The following is an 18,750-nucleotide window of genomic DNA, read 5'->3' on the forward strand; positions in this document are numbered from 1 at the left end:
ATGTACAAACACCTTGAAATTTTCTTTAAAAGTAGTAGATCAAGGTGTAAAAAGATGTTTTAAAGAAGAAAACTCATACAGCCAACTTACATAGTATATTAGACCAAGAGCTGACTCTTCACCTGCCAAACTTGCAGTAGATACAGCAAACACGCCCTTTCTGCTATTACAACAGCTACTAGAGGACAAAGAGTATATATCCATCTTAAGTAACCCTAATTGCTCTAGTAAATCATTTATGTTTGTGATTTTTTTTTCCAAAAGGGAATTAATGGCAAAGAATATTTTATGTTGAATAATGTACTTAAAAGAGCAAAATAACTTCCAGTTTAAAAAGCTATTTCAGGGGCTGGCCCCGTGGCCGAGTGGTTAAGTTCGTGCGCTCCGCTGCAGGCGGCCCAGTGTTTCGTTGGTTCGAATCCTGGGCGCGGACATGGCACTGCTCATCAGACCACGCTGAGACAACTAGAAGGATCCACAACGAAGAATATACAACTATGTACTGGGGGGCTTTGGGGAGAAAGAGGAAAAAATAAAATCTTTAAAAAAAAAAAAAAAGCTATTTCAGTTGTGGTCCCATCCCACACTCACTCACCAGTGTTTTTCAAAGGGCACTGGCATTTGGGACGGGACAATTCCTTGCTGTGCGGAACTGCCCCAAGCATTGCAAAACACTGGCCGTCCCCAGCTCACGCCCACTAAATGCCAGTGCATGCCCCCTCCCCAATTTGAGACAACCAAAAACGTCCCTACCTATTTCCAAACGCCCCCAGAGAGGAACTGCCCTCCCACTAAGAGCCAATGATGGCTGTAGACTCTTTCTATTTCAGAGCTGCTAGAGAATTTCTAAACCATTTGTTTACGTTATTCTGCCACAGATGTTTATTTAACCTTTCCTGGCAGTGTTTGTTTACAGTTTCCTACTTCACCCCAAAAGTTTTCTCTAAAAACAACACAACATTTGTTTGATGTTTTATTTGAATGAGATAAAATTAAAGAGCTAATATTTTAAAAGTCCAAACAGCTTATTTTGTGACTACAGCTGGCCCTCCATATCCACCAGTTCCACATCGACGGATTCAACCAACTGCAGATGGCAAGGGCCATGATGTCTGCATCTGTACTGAACATGAACAGACTATTTTTCTTGTCATAATTCCCTAAACAATACAGTATAACAACTATTTACATAGCATGTACATTGTATTAGGTATTATTTATAAGTAATCTAGAGATGATTTAAAGTACACAGAGGATGTGCTTAGGTTATATGCAAATACCACACTATTTTATAAAGGACTTGAGCACCCACAGATCTTGGTATCCACAGGGGTCCTGGAACCCATCTCCCATGGATACCGAGGGATGACTGTCCATAATAACACAACAGTATATAATTACTGGAGACAAAAATAAAAAATAAAAGTTAAAAAATTTTAGTTAAAAAAAATTTAAAAATTAAAATTAAAATGCTTCGAATCACAGTATTCTCAAATTTAAGAAACGGTAGGGAACTGGAAGATCATCTACTCCAGGGGGTATGTGAGCCTGATACAAAACTAAAACAAAGTTGTGTATATGTACATCTTTCTGGAAAGAGGGTTCCACAATTCACATCAGGTTTTTGAAAAAGTTCACGATACATAAGAAGTTAAGAACCAATGATCTAACATTTCTCTCATTTTACCAGCAAAGCAAATGAGACCCAAAGTGGTCAACTGAAGCAACAAGAATAAGACTGTAATGGATCTGGGTACCACAAATATAAAAAGTCAACTCCTGGAGACAACTAGACTCATCAAAGGGATAAGAAATTCCACAAGCCCATTCACTCCCTACTATGCGACAATTAAGTTCCTAACAAAGCATGTTGTTCATAATATTAGTCACACACACTAGAGGAGTGGGTTATTTTAAAACAAAAACTCTTAGAATAAATATCCCCTAATTTGTTTGTTTTAAAGTTTGGTTTTCTGATTACGTACTGATATTATTTCCTTAAAACAAAGCATACCTATACCTTCAAACATTATTATTACATCAATGATAAATTTGACTCTCCAAAATTTAAAAAAAATCTTTATTTGAAAAATTTAGATTACTCGAGAAATAATCTGCTGATCAGGGAATCAGTCTCTGGTATAAAGATACTGTTTAGAGGCAGTGTCTCAACAGATCCTTAACAATAGTACTGGGAAGTAGGCAGGTGTTTATAATACCATTTTACAAAACAAAATAGGTTAAACAACTTTCTGAGATCATAAGACTGTTACCAGGCAGCACCCTGACCAGCCCAAGCACTGTGACTCCGTGCGCAGAGGTCTCTCCACGTCACCACGTCGTCTCCATCTACAAACACCATACAAAAGCAATCTCAGTGCCACACAAGAAACAATTCTTAGTCATGTTGATAAATTACTGTTAATACCAAAGTAATGCCTTTTTTCAAAAACCGACAAAGAAAAAACTTACACGGTACGTGAAACATTCTTCCTTGAGCCCTGACCTACAATTTCTATAAAGCACATTACTGAACAAAAAGAAAAATAGTTCAAATAGTTTGGATGGGTCAATAATGAATCATCAAAACTGGAAAAACATTATTCCAGGTATATAACTGCTTGTTAATGGGTTAATGTTACAATATTACTACTTTTAGATAAATAAGTGATTCTGGGCTTTGTGAATGAAAATCAAAGTTTATGTCTGCCACTAAAAGAACTTTCAGGAAATAGGCATTTGAAAGCAAACACACAAAATCTCCCAGTAACCCGAAGAACCGGTCGTATTTTAATAAGTGTAACACCCCCTAAAACCAAACAAGATCATTCATCCTCCAATGACCAGAAGTCACAGAAGCACATTCGCTCCCTCAGATTACCCTATCCCTTCAGGTGCTTGGGTCAGACAGGCTACCAAATAATAAAATTAAATGACTACCTCACACCTTTTTCATCATATGCTCTTAATTAGAACGGCATTCTCGAAATAGAGTAAGCATTAACATTAGGAAAAACACACTTAAGTCAATTAAAAAGTTTAACTCTCCTTAAATAAAAGTACACAAATGTGAACCACAGGCTATGGACACTAAAAACTTCTAGGAAGAAAAACACATTGCTTTGACACTGCAACTCATCTTTCCTCTCAATATTAAAACCCAAACACGAAAACCATTAAGCAAGTAGCAATCATACCCCATTACTGCTCTTAAACATCAAATCTCAGTCCCTAAAATAGCTACTCTGTCGTTCAGGAATAATTTTCTTATAACAAGGAAACAAGTTGTCTTTAAATTACTGAACTGTATTTTATCCTTTTCTTTTCAGTCCACAATAGGTAAAAGCAACAGTTGTCAGTGTAAACACACTCAAAGTCTTTCCCAAATGTATATGATTCACAGCTTAGTCACTTGAGATCAGATATGCACTGAGAACTATACCAAAACACACTACCGAACATAATGTCCAGAGAAAGAAGGAAACGGAGAAGAGGAAGAGTACACGGCTAATTTTCTTCTGTGGGGCCCCTGTTCGTGGGCCATCCCTTCCTTCATTTCCACTCGGTGCTTCACTAACAGAGCCAAACACCGAGACTGGAAAACACAATCTAGCCACTGCTTGACTGCCTTCATTCGTCATGCACCCAAGACAGGAGGCTGTCTTCCTCTGCAATCCTCAACCCCACTGCAATACTGATCTGGGTCAGTTTCAGTGACCCAGCTGTCAAGGCTGTTCATCCCTTCCTAAAGCATTTCCTCATCAATCCTCCAGTAGGAAGCTCTTCATTTAGGAAGATATGTATCTTCCCAGACTACCGAGCTAACATCATACTTTAATAACTTTTTTCCAATACTAAGTGGGTATGGGTCATTATCAGTTAAGTATTAGCACCCTTCCCCCTGCCCCCCGTCACCCACACTTCTTTCCTTTTCCAAACTGCCAATTCCCACTGACCAACCCTAAAATCCCAGTAACTATTACCAACCGACCTCTAGGTCCCGGCAAGAGTCCTCTTTGGCGTTACCCACACACGTACTCCAAAGGTTTCCAATTCCAATCCAAAATGCCAAAGACCCACTCCTCAACCCAATATCAACATAGCTTTTTGCGGATTCTAAACTTACTGCAATACTTACCTTTCTAGATCCTTCCCCCTACCAAGCCTGACTCTCCCTGGCTAAAAGCCTCCCAAGTCCTGCGGCTCTGTGCTTGACAGCTCGCCAACCTCCACCCCCATCAGATCTCCAGGGTCGCCCTGCCCTCCGCCCTCTAGTCTTCTTTCCGTTGGGACACTTTCCACTGTTCGGGGAGCCTCGGCCTCTCCTAGGACCTCTCCCTGCCCCGCCGTCCCCTTCCGGACCTCGCCGACCCTTCTCCAGGTAAGCGGAGCCCCTAGCCCTTGAGGCCCCATCCGTGGTCCGGCTCCCCGAACTTGCCAGCAAGGTTCCTAGGCAGCAAAAACACAAGCAGTTCCTCTTCCCGATGGCCACCCGCTTCCTCAGGCCGCTTCCCTCAGTACCAAGTGACCAGTGCTTTTCCGGGAGACCCCAACTCACCCCCGCCTCCGCCATCTTCTGGGGCCGGCCCCGCCCCCCTCCGCCGCTTTCTCCTCCCCGCCCACAACTCTGCCCGAGCTCCACTGCGCCTGTGCGGCCAACGCGGACGCGCCCGAACGATCGGGGCAAAGGAACTTCCGGTTTTTACCTAAACTACGTGGTAGGCCAGCGAGTGGGGGCAAAAGGGCTTCCGGTCGCCGAGGCGTTAGTGGCTGGGTAGAGGTGTGGACTGTGTAGATGGTGTGGCCGATCAGCTGTTGTTTGCTGACCAGGCAGCCCTGGGCTGTGACAAGTGCCCAGGCGTGTGGGCGGTGTCAGGGAATCGCGCACTGACACACGCACACACTCTGGAGGCGCGGCCTTTCGCAGGTCCCCCTCCTTCGACCCGAATTGACCGCTCTGGCGCGCGGGCGGCCGGTTCTTCCTCTTAGGACACTGACTCAGTGTCTTTGTGGCTTTGCCGGGCTTTACCCTTTACCTTTTTCTTTCCTTACTAATCAGAACTTATTTTGGGAGAAAGGCATAATTGATATTTCTCTGTTCTCCATCCCACAGCACTTTATGCTGTTTTCACTGATAATCGTTCCCCAAGTTCGACCAGCTAAAGCGGTTTGTGGACACTTCTTTTCCTATGAAGAGCTTTAGAGGTTTACGGCAAAGTACAGAAAATACAAATACAAACAAACTGGAGAAAATTATAACCCCTTATTTGTCAGAAATAGTACTATAATATGGATGTGATCGGGTTACATAATGGTCTTGAGGAAAGTTCTGGATGAAATTTGAGCCTAGAATAATTGCTTAAGAGCTTTGCAAAGGGGTGTGAGTGGTGAAATTCCTTTGCACTTTTTTACTTTGAACTGGTAAACTTTGATAAGATGGATTTTTTTGTTTCTGACCTTTTTCTGGGTACATTTATTTCTGAAAATAGAAGAAAAATTTGCAACAAAATGCATCTAGGCAAGTATTTATATAATCTTTCTCGTTTTCTCTAATGTCTCCTATAGCTCTTAAATTTGTCTCGTGTAAGTTTTTACACTACCAGTAAAAAAAGATTTGGACCGGTTATACTGAATGGATGAGGAATTTTAGAAAAAGAGAAAAGCACCCACAAAAGAGAGAGTGACTTCAAAATGTGCTGATATCATGGCTCTCTGCAGAGCCACGTGAGTCCTGTTCAGCCAGGTCGTGCCTTCTCTAACCCAGCTTTCTTAGACGCTTCGAAACTGTCTTCAAGAAAATGCTTATGGAAGACTCAAGCCTAGAGAAACATTTATTTTAGTTTATTTATCAATTGCAAGGAGGGGCAAGACCTAAAAAGCAAGAACCATGTGGCACCAGTTCCTAATATTCTTACATCCAGTGCAGTCATTCCTGCTGCAGTACAAGGCAGAATACAGAATCCTTAGGAGAAATGCAAAGAGCCATTGTCTTCTTCTGACTAGGTTTGAGGACAATTTTCATGGAAGATGTAGTCTTTCAGTAGGCATGGAGGATAAGTAGGCAGATGTGATGAGGCTGTGCATTCTGGTTGGAAAAACATGAAACAGATTGTAGAGGCTGGAGTACCGGAAGGATGTATGGTGAGACATATAAGATCTGAAAGTCAAGCTCATGAATTTGGACTAGATATTTGTTATTATCATAGAAACATTAAAAATCTCAATTTGTAATCAAAAGACTGTAAATTGATTAAGAACTTTGAGAAATTAGAATAACTTTGGGTTACTTTGCAGGTGGTGTAGTATGGCCTATAGAACACACAGGTGAAGGATTCCTGAAACCTGGTGCTGTGACAGCAAGGACATAAGCATGTCCCATAAATTCATTTTTCTAGGCCTTTTTTTTCCTCATTTGTGAAATGAGGGTTTGGTCTAAATTTTTTCTAAGGTTCTTTTCATAGGCAAAGGTATCAATGAATTGATAATTCTGTGACTTCAGAAAAAGTTTTTTATCTTAACCTTGGGTATTGTTTGGTCTCCCAACTGAATGGGCCAAAAGGTAAACTTAGAAAACGAAAAACTCTTTACTTAGCTAATACAAACACCCACAGAAGTTTATTTGCCTTGTTGAAGTGAGATGTTGTTAGACTAACATTAATTATTGCCCACGGGTTGATGACTAAGCCTTCAGTAAGCCTCTGAGAACCTTGGACCCAGAAGCCTTACCCAAATTAAAAACATTGAAAAAAAAAAGTATTGCAGTTTTCCTAGTCAGTAGCTCAGTAGCTAGAACCCAAAACACTGGAGACAGTCCTGGTTTTGGAGAGCTTTGGTCTTGTTTTTTGTTGTGGTATTTTGATGTGAGGATACATATAGTTGAGGGACACACAAAGTCAAGGAATTTTGCCTTTTTGTGATTACAGGATGGATCATTTATTAATCCATTCATCCCTCAACAACTATCACCTGAACATCTAGCACATCCCAGGCACTGGGCTCTGGACCTCAGGAGGAAAGCAAAACAGACAGGTTCTTGCTCTTGTGAAGCTTGCAGTCTAGTTGCAGGAACAGACAGTAAACAGTTAAATTAACATATCATTTGAAATCGAGGCAGCTATGAAGACTATGAACATCTCCATATTGTGATGGAGAATAAAGGGGAACACCTGGAGACTGTGTCTGACTGCAAGTGTGACTTGAAGATGGAGAGGGATCTGCTAAGAGCAGAGTGAAGAGCAAGTGTGAAGGCACCAAGGCTGGAAGATCCTGGTACATTCTAGGAATTGAAGGGAAGCCAGAGTAACTGGGGGGTAGTGATTGAGAAGGAAGAACGTTACAAATTGCCATTGTGTATTAACACTATGATTGAGCACTTACTATGTGCCAGGTACTATGCTAAGTTCAATTTCATTTCACGTGCCCAAAACCTCTTTAAAACAGATACTATATAGTATCTGAGAAATTAAGGCCAAGAGCAGTGATTCTCAGCCCTGGCTGTATGTTAGCATCATCTGTGGATCTATTAAAATTTTTAGTGCCTGAGCCTCCACCCTCCATATATTCTGATTTAACTGGGCTGAAGAGGGGACCTGCACCCTTTTAATAAATTCTTTGTGTAATCCTAATGTGAAGCCAGAGATGAGAACCACTGTCTTAAAGTTAACTTGCCCAGGGTCACTTGGCAACTAAGCGGCAGAGGAGGCAGAAATTAAACCTAGCTCTGTAGGATTCCAAAGCCTGTGCTCTTAGCCACTCACTGGTGCCCTGTCAACATTCAACAACATGTAGCACGCACCAGTTGCATGCTAGGAGCTTCGTTAAATACTGAGACACAAAAATGAAGGAGAGAGAGCCCTTGCCTTCACTAAATTCACAGCCTTGTAAGAAGTCTCAGTAAATGAAACTAGGCCAGCTCATGTAAGCAGAAGCAAGTCAACTGAGAACTCTCAGTGAGATCAGATATGTTCTTCCTATTTTAAGCTGGATTGGCATTGAAGGTAACTGGTGGCAAGGAATCTCTGTAGGCAGCTATTGCAATCATCAGCTGAGAGACGGTGCAAGCCTGAACTAAGGCAATGGCGAGGGCACAGGAGAATCGGCAGGACTTGCTGACCACTGATGTAAGGGTGATGTGAGGGTGAGGGTGATGAAAAGAAACAAGTGGAAAATGACTTCAGAGTTTCGAGTTTGAGAAACTGAATGGAAGTAACATCATTGACCTAGAACAAGAATATAAGATTTGAATTTGGGGTTGAATGAGTTTGAAATACTTGTTGAACATCCAGCTAAAAATGTCTAGTAGACTACTGGAAGTGTGCATCTGGAATTAAAGTGAGCAAATGGGTCTAGAAATAAAGATCAGGAGTCATTGACTTATAGAGGGTAGTTGAAACCATGTTTTGCATAATGTTTTATGCTGTGTATGGAATTTTTTTTGAAGACAATAGAGATTGGAAAAAAAAAAACCCATAAAACCTGACGTTGCCCTACTTGAATAGTTCAATAAAGCTCTTTTTATCTGCAATGATATTAAACACAGTCAACTCATGGTCATCCATGATGAGATTTTAATATTTTTCAGACTTTTCCTGGCTTCACAGCAAATTAAAAATATGATGCCATGGAATGCCATAGCCATGGAATGCAAACCAATTTTAAACATTGGCTAAATATTTTTAAAATACTATATGATACATTCAGAAATGTAATAGAAATATCCTAGAACAGTGTTTCCACACATAAATAATTTTCATGTACCCCTAGTTTTGACTTCAATTATTTTTATCATAATATGACTTAAACCTGCAAAAATTACAAAGTTCTAAACATAAAACTAGATAGAAAGTTCTCAAGCTTAAGGTCATATACATCTATAAACCAAAACATTTTCAAAATAAATATGAATAAAAGCATAAAATAAGTAGGCTTCAAATTATAGTAATGTGAAGGGTGTTTCCTTGAAATTGAAGCATTTCAATATATATTGAAATATCTGCCACAGAATAGATTATTTTGAGATAAAACATGCTTTTAATACGTTTGTCATATGATGGCTCAATTCTCTCACTACTTCTCTTTATTAAACCTTAATTTGTACAATCAACCCTACCATTTTTGGCCTTCATTTGGAGCAAGTGATCATTTAATTTCATCTCTATTTTTTAAATCAATGTAAGACAATTACAAGCCAATCTTACGAGAAACCTGTTACAATCTTATGAGCAATACTGTTAGAATGTGTTCATCAACATGGTCCATAATATGCTTGTATTACTATTTTAAGGTTATTATGTAATTAAAATCACATCATTTCAGAATTCTCCAGAGATATTATGGACTACTGAGAATACATTCATGCCTCCTAAAGATCTGCAAAAGGCACTTTGAAAAACACTATCCTAGATTATCCAGTGATTTTGATTTTTTTATGTCTTGTAAAATTCCTTAGCATAAATGTCCAATTCCCAAAATGTATTCCATAGTATTAATATTAACAAGTATTTTGTGGGGAAAAAAATGAGGTTCTATGGTCATATTTGGTAAGCATTGGATTCGAAAAATTAAACAGATATTTTCAACATGGGAATTCTGAGACCCTAATGCCAGGACACAATTTGTCCCATGGAACATTTGGTTTCCCCTCCCTTCAGAGCATCTCACAGGGCTAGTAGTTGACTATGTTTACGTCTTGTCAAAGAAACATTCCTCTCTAATGTACTTATGGGAAGCTGAAGTAATGAAGTTATGTTTTACAATGAAAGCTGTTTATAAAATCATCTGTCATCTATCAATCAATCATCATCTACATAGAAAGCGGAGGGACCATCAGGCATATGGCACACTTTTCAGTGCCTGGTGTGGTGCCTGGTTCATAATATGGGCTCAATAAATATCTGCTGGGTTAATTAATATCTTGTATTTGTTGTTTGTTTTATGTCACTAGTGGTTGCTGCTACTTTGGTTTCATGAACTACATAGCTTCTGATGAGAAGACCATGGTCACAAAATGATTTTTATGTAGCCTTCTTATATAACCAATCTTTATCCTGAAGTATCGTAAAGAAATTTCCCTTAGAATCTGTGCTGTCCAATACAGCAGGCATTAGACACATGCAGCTATCTAAATTAATTAAAATAAATCAAAAATGCATTTCCTCAGCTTCACTAGCCACACATCAAGTATGAAATGGCCCCATGTGGACAGTGCAGATTATAGAATATTTCTATCATCACACAAAGTTTTCCTGGAAAGGACTGTATTAGATGATTCGTATAAATTTAGCTTTCTCAAAATACTGACAAGCTAGGAAAAAAATCCAGAAATAGTGGCGAAATGAAATCATTACCTACCAGTAATTTGTCCACCTATAATTTAGTAGCTCTTTCAGCATGTTGGAGACAGAATTATGTAATGCAAAGGAGCCAGTAGTCTTAGTTTTAATTTGGGAAAAAGTTTGAGTTACGGCATTCTGAGCTTTCAGACCTGGCACCAGCCTCTTCCAGAGGGACGTGCCAATTTCAAAAGACAGTTTGGTTTCTCAGCAAGAATCATGAGTAGGTGACCTATAGAAAGTCTATAGCATGTAATGTGGGCCCAGTTATAGAGGAAAACCCTCTTGCTGAAACCAAAGTGTTGCTTGGAATATATTTTTAGTATCATCTTAAAAGCATCAAAGAGCTGAAAAGATAAAGAGGGATTACGAGGCCAAAATCTAAGGGAAAGTGGAACCCCAGAAAAGTAAGGAGAACAAGGAAGTCACTTTTGCCCTGAAATTATTTGGTAACTGGGAAAAATTGAAATTGTTTTGACGGAATTTTCAGACAACAGTACAAATGTAAAATCTTGGAATTTGGGAGCCAGAGACCTCAAATTTAAAAGGTAGAACCCCAAAGGGCAGCACCTTTGGCAGAGGGTAATCTGAAGTAATACCACTCCCCACACACAGGGAAATGAACAGAGCGGTGGGAAATTAAAACATAGAAAATAACTACCTGTGGAAATGTAGCCACAAGCTGGCCCTCAGGCAAATTTGCGTTCCAGTCACTCCACCCCAGGAAATACGAAAACTTCATGTCTTTAATTTTCTTTAAAGTGGTCTTAGACTGATGCCGTCCGAAATGCCTGAACTGAACCCTCCAAATGTTTTTCCAGTCCTTTACAAATATCTAGCTTACATATAATAGAGCCGCAAGTTTCTTAAGTAACACTCACCTTAACTAAGTATTGCGAGCTTTTAACTTCTTTGTTGTAGAAACGAAAATCACCCTTTTCATATTTTCATTTCATCGATTTACAAATTTTGTAATATACTATGTAATTACAATGACACAACCCGCAACAATCACAATGGACTGTTAGTGGACGCACAACCTAATTGCTGGGGCTGGAAGTCGGTGGGGCACCCAGCCGTAGGAATGGAGCGTGCTCTACCAGGGGAAGAAAGCGGCTTCCATTTTACTTCAAGTGAAAGATCTTATGTCCTTCATCAGTGCTGTGAGTGGACAGGGGCTCACAGAGAGAAAGGACGTACCCAAGGTTTACTAGTAGTTGCGTTAAATTAGAAATCAGATCTTCTGATTCCTAATCCAGTGCTTTTTTTTTTTAATAGAATTCATCTTGATCTAAGGACCATGGTTGAAATCTTTTAGATCACATAAAAGATATCTTTTCTACTGTATTTGCTTAATAGACTCTGAGACAATAATAGATAATTCTTGGTATAGTTGTAGATAAAGCTTTTATACAGTTCCTTGATGATATGCCCAGAATATTCAATATAAGTTATTTATCATTTCGTAACTCTTGTACACTGAGGTCATCCCCTATTCTGTAGTAGTTACAAGTATGAGGTGATTTCATAATTGTGATGCTTATCTTCTTGGATATAAACTCATTAAATGTTTTCTGCAATTACTGACCTTAGCCCGATTTTAATTTTTTAATTGGTGGCAAATTCTATATCACATTCAAACAAACTGAAGAAAAGAAACATAAGGAAGGGTGACAAAGGCGCTTATAAATCAATCTAGTCACAAGCAGGCAAATGAATCTGGAATCTCATGGTTGTGTTGCTTCAACCTGTGATTATTAGTAAGATCAATGCTGGCTACAGAGAGAAAAACCCATGTGGCCAAAGAGGGGGGCAGGATGGGGAACAGGACAGGTTGAACCTCTGAAGCTCTGAAATAAGAGGGCAGCGGGGAGGGCACTCACCTTCCAGTGGTGGCCTTGGTGTAACCCTTTCAGGGTGCTTTTGGTTGTGTTAGGAAGCAGTGATGACTAAAGTCAATAAATTGAATGTATATAAAGTCAAATGGTCCCTGTAAGGCTCGGTATGTATCATCAGGCAACAAATAAACTAAACAAAGCCCAAACAAGGTCACCATGGATGAGCAAGCAAATGCAAAACACAGCTCTAAGACAAAGGCATTGAGGGATAAACCATCAGGCTGAGAAGACAACTGGAAAGATTAGAGACTATAAACTATTTGTCAGAGAGGCAATGATAGAGACCAAGAATAGAGAGGCGACACTAGCTATTAATTATTACAAGGGCCCCTACAATTTGAGGTCAAAAAACACAACAAAGTGTTCTCTGAGAGATTGCTCTCTTGCTAATTCACCATGCTGTTGTGTCAGCTCTGCGACACTCCTTCTTTCTAAGTGAACTCACACACGGGGGGCCTGCAGAGCTTTCAGTCTCTCCCAAGGCAGTATGTGTATTCTCATCTCTCACTGAACTTACGCTGGACTCACATTTGTCTAAAAATGTATATTATTCTTATAAGAGACTGAAAAAAGTAGCAGAGAATTTCCTCTGATTTGCCAATTATATATATGCATATATAGACATGTATATATATTGATTCACAAAAGCAAATGATTTCATCTAATAACAGATGAAAGACACAAATGGTCAAAATAATCAAATAGCTTAAAATTTCCCTAAAGAAATATACATAAGGCGAGGTGATGTAATAGACATGAAACACACTTATAGAAACTCAAGGACTTCAATTTAGATTTCTTCTGGGACTCAGATTTGCCAAAAACAGAAACTATCAAAAGAATTTTCCATAGAAATAAAGGAATTATTTGAAATGATTTTAAATTTAATTTGGAATTTGAAAAGCATTGCTTTTTTGAAAGCCTAGGAATTAATGTTTTAGTAATGATTAGAGAAAATTAAAAGGACTTAAAACTTTTCAGAAGCAAGTCTTAGATTTATAAAATTAATTTCAGTATTGAAGTATGATAGAACCATCAGTAGCAAAGATATTCCAAACTGAGAAATAATTTGTGTAGCTCAATGACAGCCTAGAGAGTCCTGGTGATACTTAATGTTTTCGGAGGGTTTGTTAGACACTCTAGCTCCAGTAGATCCCATTGCTCTTCTCTTATTTTAAAGATTGAGACAATGTCCTCTCCTGGAACCCAGTTTTATTTGAGGAAGCCTAGGGTAGAGGAAAAGCATGTGCACTGTTTAGAATGAAGCAGATCTGGGATCTGTATCTGCTCTCTATTTCCAGCTGGGTATTCTTAGGCAAGTTACTTGCCTTCTCTGATCCTCCATTTCCTGATCATTAAAGTACTGCTTGTTGTTAGGAATACATGTGATAAAGTAGTCATAAAAGGTCATAGGTTTATGGGATTATCATTAATCCCTTTGATATTCTGCTTGGCAAATGATCTTCCTCTTTCTCTTGAATGCCTCCAGGATTGGAATTTCCTAACTTCTTGAGGAAACTGCTTTCATCTTTGCATACCTCCAGGAATGAGACAGTTTTTCCTGGGGTTCAACAGTACTCAGCTTCTTTATGGCTCCCACGCATTGACTCCATTCCATGTGACGGCCTTTAAATTGTTAAATCTTGTTCCCATTCTGCGCTCCCCACAGAGTCCTGTCCTGTCTAAATATACCCAGTTTCTTTAGTCATTTTCCGTGTGACAGGTTCTCCGTCTCCTTACCATAATGGTTGCTTTCTTCTGGACATGCTCCAGTCTGTCAATATCCCTCCAAGGGTTTACTTCCAGAACAAACACGAAAGCGGCATCATCGCATCCCTTGTTTTGGATACTTCTTTTAATACAACGTCCCATCACAGTAGTATTTTTGGCAGTCACATCACACTATTAAGTTGTATTGAGTTGTTAAGCAACTCAAATCCTTTCCATGCGCACAAACCAGATTTTCTCGATCCTGTTCTTTCATAGTTGTGGGTAGAATTTTGGGGTGTTTGGATTTTTCCATGTTTTCCATCGATGGTGAGGAGTGGATGCCTAAGCAAAAAAGTTTGTGATTTTCCTGTTAAATTTCTTCTTCTTAAACCATGTCCATAGTTAGTACCTATCAAGATCTTTTTGGTACAAATTCCACCGTTTATGATGGATAATGATGAACCCTCTCAGTTTTGTGTTACTTGCAGCCTGCCTTCATGCCATCAGAATCTTATCCCATGTCCTTAATAAACATTTTGGGTACAGAGGCCTGTGGTGGGCACTAGAGAGGGCCCTGCCATTTGGTTGACACATATCCATTCATCAGAAAGAACTCTTTGCTTACTATACACCCAGCTCATTCTCAGAGTGATATCGCTGGAGACTGGCAAATTCCTATAGAAATTCAGGCCAACTGCTTCATCTTCGCTAACTGATGCTGGTTCCTTTGCCAAGGACTTGCAAATCATCTCTTTAATGATTTATTCTAGAAGATTTCCCAGATGTCAAGTCAATCTCCTGGAGTTCACAGATTCACCTCTGTTTTGAGAATAAAACATTTGTCCATTTTCTGTCTTCCCTAATTGTCAAGATTTTTCAAAAATTATTGACAGGAGTTCCTCTATTTTATCCCACATGTTTTTCAGTGTCCCAGGAATGTTCCTCCTCTAGGTCATGAGACTTATATGCGTTTTAAACAGCCAGTGTTTTCTTACAGGTTCCTCACCTACCTTATTTTTAAAAACTAATGTTGGTGCTGCCCTTCCCTCTCTGACAATCTTTTGGCTGGAGAAAATGTAGGAATTAAAGCAGTTAAGCAGTTCTACTTTCCTCCTCTTCTCTTTTAACATCGTGAGTTTCTGGGTCTACCAGGCCCCTTAAGCCTTGGGCACATTTCTGTGCCTCCTACAAAAATGTACCTTACATGACTCACCGCATCAGTCCTGAACCACTTCGGTTTGTTTTGTTCCTAGCTTCAGTCTTGAATGCTTGTCCGCCACGGTCTGACCTGTTTCCTGTCTGACCCCAGGACTTATTTTTATCTTTCACTTCTACTTCCCTCCCTGGACCTGATAACTTTTGATACTTTGACTTTTCTCTTTGCTCCTAACCTGCTGGTTATACGACTTTGGTCTCCCAAAGGTAAATGCCCCCACTCAACAAACGGGTTCTTTCCTCTGGGTGATACACTTTGGTCTGACATTCTCACCAGGAGTTCCATCATCCCTTGCTGTGTATCAAACCAGGTGGCAGCCACATCGCCTTTGAGTCACACAGCATCCCTTCTACCATACTCTGTTAGTCGACTGATCACTAAGGCTGGCCCAGATTCAAAGAGTGGAGGCGTAGACTTGTCCTTTCAATGAGAGGAGTGTGAGAAAATATGCAGACAAATTTTTAAAACACCATCAGATTAGCAGAGCCCGGGACCACGCAGCATAGGCGTCTGTTACTTGTTCTTCCTTCTCCACGTAAGTGTACATGTCCTTTTTGATGACTTAGCATTTTTATACACCTCCCTTCATCTAGACATTAGCTTCTAATGTTCTTACAGGCTTACATTGCTTTTTATCTTTGAACATGATTGCTTGGCTAGTTTCTGTTTGAATTCATTAGAGAACACCCTCTGAAGCTTTATTGGTTTATTTGGAGCTTTTCCATTGCTTCTACCCCACCATATTGCCAAAAATTAAACTCTGAAAATATTTCATTCCTTTTCTTAGCATCCCTATAAATGGAATGCTAACACTCCTTTTCTTCTTTCTGTCTGCATGGCCCACTTTAACATTAACACACTAGATATTTGCCTCTTGTTAATGCTTGTCGTGCCTTTCTTAGCATGGGGAAGGCGTGACGGCATGGTTAAGAGTCAGACAGACCTGGATTTTAATTCTGCTCTCCCTTCCTAGCTGTGTAATCTGGAGAACACTATTTACTTCTTTAATAAATTTAGTAAATTTTATGTGACAAACAGGCATGACAGTGGGATTAAATGAAAGAATACATATAGAGAAGTTAGCACATAGTAGGCACTCATTAAATAGTAACTCAATATTATTTATCTCTAATCCTTATTATCTTTTAACAGAAAACAGCAACAATCTCCTCCATTCTGTACTCCAGTTGTGCATAAACAGCACCTGTATATTTGTACCAACAGATACACCTTGCAGGTGACTTTATAACACCATGTGTTCTTTGTGAATTGTTGCACACATTTTTGCCTGGTCTTAGCAATTTTAGTAAGATCTGCTAGGGTCATAGTCACCTCCTCTTCCTCTTCTTTTGTAACCCTTCTGGCCCCTAGCTCAGGCCTGAGCTACAAAGTCCAGAGGTGCATTCTAGATTATATAAACTCCCTCTATATTGATCAATTGAATGTCAGAGCCTAGACTGTTGCCCCAAATTTCTCTCTGCAAATAACTCTAAGACACCGTCCTACAGAGAACCTGATGTAGAGGAATGCTGCTTGTCCAGAATGATGGCAGTGCTTGCAGGTGTATAATTAGTCGCTAGTCAGTGTGTAAATACTCTGTAAACTGCTTTATTTGTTAGTGTGAAAAGCGCCGCAGAAATACAAGGTATTATAGGAACCAGGGCTGAACACATGAGATAAGGTATTGTGGAGAGAGAACAAGTGAGTGAGGTATCAGTGTGTGTCATGTATCCCTCTGAGGGGACGAAGCTTAGAGGTTCTCCCCCCTCCTTTCTAAGAACACTGACTCCCCGGGGTGAATAATTTAAAGGACAAATTACCACTCTTCTGGGTACCAAAGCCAGCCATAAGCTGAAATTAAATTAAATCATAAAGCCCTACAAGAAACTGAGGGAAGAGTCAGAAATATAAAACCAAGGGAATCCAGAGCTAAGCATGAAATATTAGAGTCAGTGCGATGTCCTTGCCTTCCTGTGCTGATGAAGGGAAAAACTGAAAACCACCCTGGTACAGACTTAAAGGACCACCATCAAATATCCATTGTTAAGTACTTGGCAGGGGCTATTGCGATGATTTCAATTCCAGTGGGGTATTGGAGGGAGGTAGCAGAGAGAACACTAGATCAACTTCAAGTCCTTGCACTTCAGCTAACTAGCTGGGTGACCTTGAGTTAGTCCCTACCTCATCTGGGCCTTCGTTTCCTTCATCTATTAGCTGGAAAAGATGAAATCAAAGTTTGTGTTTCTAAAATCTTTTATTTTCCACATCAGCTCTAAGATCATGGTTAGCTAATAAAAGCATGTATAAAATTCACCTGTTAGAATATAGGAAGTTCATTATCTCTTTTCACAGCATGGGCACTAGTACCCCTGTTAAAATTTCCTTATACTCCTTAGTGAGGGGTCAGGAGACATGAGGGAAACTTTGGAAACAGAAAACTGTAAGGTTTTGTACTAAAACACTGTGTCCCCACACTTGTTTCCTCCAGAGGGAAATGAGTGTTTACATGGTGGCTGAGAGGGGTGGTTCCACCCTGTACACAGGAGTCAAGCAGCACTTTAAACACCCAAGAGTTGGCTTCTGAGAAAGGAACTCAGCGTACCTGTACTCAAGTAAAAATCCAACGATCTAGTCATTCAATATCAAAGGAATGACGAAGGATTATGAAAGAGTTCCTTTAACCAATACAAAGTAGGGACTTTGGTAAACAGGTTGGCAGCCCTTCTGCTGCCAACGTGGCATTTGGCTCTAAAGTAAAGTACACGTCTACAAAGCAGGTGGTGTTTTCTAGGGTGCTCTATCATTGGAAGACCCAGGACACGTCCTAGGTCCCGCATAGTAAACTTAACTCTATCAACATCATGGCTAAGCCTTATCAGCATTTATTGCCATGACAGTATCGTGAGAACAGTGAAATAAAATCCTAAAGTGCAATGGTCTTTTTCCTTGCCAGAAAGCTACACTTGACCTCTTGGCTTCCACAGGCAAGGACTGCAGTGAAGGCCACGTATCGGGAAAACTCACCTACCTGCTGGTGCCTGGATCTTTGGATTTCATGGGCAGTGAGATTTGAAAGAGAAAGAAAAAGACCATCATATGGAAGCCAAACCTGATGCCATTACTTTACAAAATAAAAACATCTACTATCCACAACCACTACCACTTTACAAAAGGGTATTTTAACACTAACAGATGGGAAGAACATTGTCTCAAAATAAAGAACAATCGCTTAAATTGCTTACATTTAGTTTTCAAGACATGCTTACTGCCTTGCCCTTTACCTTTTTTAATAATCAAGAATCAGCGAAACTTCATCCTGGACCAGAATGGTCCTTGGACCTGCATTTGGGAAGTCTCATTCTTCGTATGATACTCTTAGAACTAGAAAGCCTCTTTCTCTAACAATTCCAGTCTTAAGCTTTCTCAAGAACAGACTTTTAGCCCCATTTCTACTTTGAAGCTTTCCTGATTGCCTATGACCATTATGATCTTTCTACTCTCTGAATTCTTACAGCACTTGTCATTTTAATATACAATCTAGCACTTTTATTTTGTGGGAAAAGTTTTTAAAATTTAGAATGTTTTGTAGATAATG

At 39.7% G+C, this 18,750-nt stretch overlaps 1 protein-coding gene and 1 long non-coding RNA gene across 25 annotated transcripts in view; one reads left to right on the top strand and one right to left on the bottom strand.

The window, feature by feature from the left end:
* The window catches only part of INSIG2 (insulin induced gene 2), a 25,330-nt gene extending 20,462 nt beyond the window's left edge, over nucleotides 1-4,868 (bottom strand). For 2 of the 24 annotated variants that reach the window (XM_070240710.1, XM_014732432.3), the window contains exons 1-2: nucleotides 4,559-4,646; nucleotides 2,274-2,349 (exon numbers count right to left, since the gene is read on the bottom strand). The gene's annotated coding sequence lies outside the window, so the exon portion shown is untranslated. Of the gene's footprint in view, nucleotides 1-2,273; nucleotides 2,350-2,472; nucleotides 3,837-3,991 lie in introns of those variants that run through there. The other 22 variants (XM_070240711.1, XM_070240703.1, XM_070240712.1 and 19 more) reach the window with 19 other exon arrangements.
* LOC138918623 (uncharacterized) lies at nucleotides 4,274-18,398 on the top strand. The gene is made up of 2 exons (XR_011428170.1): nucleotides 4,274-4,381; nucleotides 18,140-18,398. It is a non-coding gene; the product is annotated as an uncharacterized lncRNA (long non-coding RNA).
* Nucleotides 18,399-18,750: the final 352 nt, after the last annotated feature.

Source organism: Equus caballus, chromosome 18 (assembly GCF_041296265.1).
Source record: "Equus caballus isolate H_3958 breed thoroughbred chromosome 18, TB-T2T, whole genome shotgun sequence".
In the NCBI taxonomy this organism is placed as follows: Eukaryota; Metazoa; Chordata; class Mammalia; order Perissodactyla; family Equidae; genus Equus; species Equus caballus.